Below are 3,950 nucleotides of genomic sequence, written 5' to 3' on the forward strand. Positions count from 1 at the left end.
CACTTGCAGCCTCAACTTGCCAGACCCAAGCCATCCTCCCACCTCAGCCTCTTGATCACGTGGGACTACAAGTGAACACCATCATGCTCAGTCAATTTTTTGTATTTTTTTAGTAAAGACGGGGTTTCACCATGTTGCCCAGGCTGGTCTTGATCTCCTGGTTTAAAGTGATCCACCCACCTCAGCCTCCCAAAGTTCTGGGATTACACACGTGAGCCATGGTGTTCAGTTTTGGCGACAGAGCAAGACCCCATCTGGGGGGTGTGGTGGGGGAAGAGGTAAAACGGACAGCAGCAAACCACAGGTGTGATAGGAGAGAATACTGAGCTGAGATCAGTCTCCTAAAATATGAATCCGATTTCAGGATTATTCATTTATCTGACTGTCAAGAACGCCTTTGAACAGGAGGAAGACTTTGGGGAGAGGGTGGGGTTTGTTGAAAGGGCACCGAGAAGGGAGGGGGGTGGTACCCAAACAATTTGTTTACATAATGTTTTTTGGACCTGAAATATGTAGAAAAGTACTTTGAAAATAAAGTACTGTACTAAGTTTATTTTTCTTATTGTTTGCATATTCTCCCTCCCAGATAATTTACAGAGGGCTCTAAAGCTGATCCCCTGGGAGCTTCAGAGTTTAGTGACTCCGTCTGATGATTTCCCCTATTCTTTTCTACAATGTGCTAAGTCAAATTATGGCCAAATTACCTATTCCACGGTAATTCAGCTTCTAAATATATTTTGCAGAGTGCTTCCAAAAGTTTAAAGAAAAAAACAACTTTACATAAATTGTTTTTACTTCCTTCACCTTAAATCAGTTATTCGGTTCCTTTGAAGAATATGCTGCTTTAGCAATCCCCAAAGTGAACCCAGATACCCAGGACTACTGATTGTTACATCAGAGTTTTTGAAAACGCCAATACTAGAAACAGGCCGACAGTTAAGCAGAGGCGGGCAGGACTGAAGCGGAGCCCGAGAATGGGGCAGGAGGTCCCAGGGTCTCGGGTTGCGGGGTGGAGCAGCACTTCGTCGCCGCTCGGGTGCCGGGACTCCGGCCGCGGTGCCGCCGCCATCATGGACTTCCTGCGGGCCACGCGCGCGGGCCTCGCCGCCAGAACGATGCCTCATCCTCGAGGGTACCATCCCTCAGAGCGAGGCAGCCGGGGGAGTCACCGTGAACACTATCGGAGCCGAAAACATAAGTGACGAAGAAGTCGCTCCTGGTCAAGTGGTAATAACCGGACACGACGGCGGCGGCGAGAGGACAGTGACCATGTCCGGAGGAGGCGCAGCCGGACATTTAGCCGCTCATTTTCGCAGCACAGCCGCGGGAAAGCCAAGCGTGTAGAGGACCACGCTGAGGGCCGCCTCATCTACCACGTCAGGGACTGGCTACAAGAGCGATATGAAATCGTTAGCACTTTAGGAAGGGGGACCTTCGGCCGAGTTGTACAATGTGTTGACCATTGCAGGGGTGGGACTCGAGTTGCCCTGAAGATCGTTAAAAATGTGGAGAAGTGTAAGGAAGCAGCTTGACTTGAGATCAACGTGCTGGAGAAGATCAACGAGAAAGACCCTGACAACGAGAACCTCTGTGTCCAGATGTTTGACTGGTTTGACTACCATGGCCACGTGTGCATCTCCTTTGAGCTTCTGGGCCTTAGCACCTTCGATTTCCTCAAAGACAACAACTACCTGCCCTACCCCATCTACCAAGTGTGCCACATGGCCTTCCAGCTGTGCCAGGCTGTCAAGTTCCTCCATGATAACAAGCCGATGCATACAGACCTCAAACCTGAAAATATTCTGTTTGTGAATTCAGACTATGAGCTCACCTACAACCTAGAGAAGAAGCGAGATGAGCGCAGTGTGAAGAGCACAGCTGTGCAGGTGGGAGACTGGCAGTGCCACCTTTGACCATAAGCACCATAGCACCATTGTCTCCACTCGCCATTACCGAGCACCAGAGGTCATCCTTGAGTTGGGCTGGTCACAGCCTTGTGATGTGTGGAGTATAGGCTGCATCTTCTTTGAGTACTGTGTGCGCTTCACCCTCTTCCAGATCCATGACAACAGAGAGCATCTAGCCATGATGGAAAGAATCTTGGGTCCTACCCCTTCCTGGATGATCCCAAAGACAAGAAAGCAGAAACATTTTTACCGGGGTCGCCTGGATTGAGATGAGAACACATCAGCTGGGCACTATGTTTGTGAGAACTGCAAACCACTGTGGCAGTATCTGACCTCAGAGGCAGAGGAACACCACCAGCTCTTCAATCTGATGGAAAGCATGCTAGAGTATGAACCAGCTAAGCGGCTGACCTTGGGTGAAGCCCTTCAGCATCCTTTCTTTGCTTGCCTTTGGGCTGAGCCACCTAACAAGTTATGAGACTCCAGTCAGTATATCAGTCTGTGACGATCAGGCCCTGCGCCCCCCTGCATCTTTTATAGCAGTGGGTGTCCAGTCCAGGACACTGGTCCTTTTTTTATAAAAGAGAACAGAACCAGAGTTCACTCCTTCCTCCTGGTTTTCTGTATACCTGTGAATATGTGAAATATAGCAAATATGAAAGAACTTGTACCTATCACTTCAACCCCTGCCTTGTACATAATGCTATTTCATTCACACACTTTCCACCCTCATCTGCCCCCTCATACGGAGTTGGATGGGCGCCGAGTGAGATAACCAGGTGGCATCTACCCCATGTTTTATAAGGAATTTTGTAAAGTTTTATAAGGAATTTTGTGAAATGAAATAACGTACTTCATTTGACCCCCCCAAAAAATTAGTTGGGCATAGTGGTGCACACCTGTGGTTCCAGCTACTCAGGAAGGTTACACAGAAGGATTGCTTGAGCCTGGGAGGCAGAGGTTACAGCAAGCCAAGATTATGCCACTGCACTCCAGCCTGGGTAATAGAGCAAGACCCTGTCTCAAAAATTAAAAAAAAAAAAAAAAAAAGTGAAGTAAGCCTCCCTAAAGGGCACCATTGTTGGGAAGGCCTAAATCTGGAAGTGCCTTCCAATGGGCTGTGAGGAGTGCCTGACCCTTCATGGAAGTTCTCTTTTTCCACATAATAATAGTCCAAAAGGTTTGGTCTGGAGGAGTCCTGACAGGTCAGGGGAGGGAGAGGCCCAACCTGCCTCTTAGGGTTTCAGAATGTGAGAGAGGTCTGTCAACCATGAGAAAAACTCCTAGTCCAAAGCAAAATAAAGAGAAGAGTTTGGGCCAAGACAAATATTTTAATTCTCTATTCCTTATGCTGGGAACTCATCTTGCCCCAATTCAAATGTAAGCTTTGCCTATAGAAAGTAATTTTTTTTTTTTTTTGAGACGGAGTTTTGCTCTTGTTGCCCAGGCTGGAGCTCAATGGTGCGATCTCGGCTCACTGCAACCTCCACCTCCTGGGTTCAAGTGATTCTCCTGCCTCAGCCTCCCAAGTAGGTGGGATTACAGGCATGTGCCACCATGCCCAGCTAATTTTGGAATTTTGGTAGAGGCAGGGTTTCTCCATGTTGGTCAGGCTTGCCTCAGACCCCCTACCTCAGGTAATCTGCCCCCCTGAGAGTCCCAAAGTGCTAGAATTACAGGCATGAGCCACCACACCTGGCCTAGAAAGTAAATCTTAATCTCTAAAACTCCCAGATATAAAGGGCAAAAAGGCAAAGGTGAACATTCAAATAATCAAGATCATAATGACCATTATTTTACCTAGCAGATTCAAGGTCATGCTCACACACATTCGGTGAGATGGATTTTAACCAAACAGAAGGCACAAATATGTATCTTTTCTCACTAATCTGCCTGACTGCAAAAATTACCTACATTGTGTTCATTATTATAAAATTCAAAATAATTACCCCATGTAAAGTAAATGAAATGATGAATGCAATTTTATTTAAAATTCATTACTATAACTTTTTTCCATATAAGGAGCTAGGTTTAGAAATTAAA

At 46.9% G+C, this 3,950-nt stretch overlaps 1 pseudogene; it reads left to right on the plus strand.

Annotated features, from left to right (window-relative positions):
• Positions 1–1,115: 1,115 nt before the first annotated feature.
• Positions 1,116–2,412, plus strand: LOC710450 (dual specificity protein kinase CLK2 pseudogene; annotated as a pseudogene).
• Positions 2,413–3,950: the final 1,538 nt, after the last annotated feature.

Source organism: Macaca mulatta, chromosome 3 (genome assembly GCF_049350105.2).
Source record: "Macaca mulatta isolate MMU2019108-1 chromosome 3, T2T-MMU8v2.0, whole genome shotgun sequence".
NCBI lineage: Eukaryota > Metazoa > Chordata > Mammalia > Primates > Cercopithecidae > Macaca > Macaca mulatta.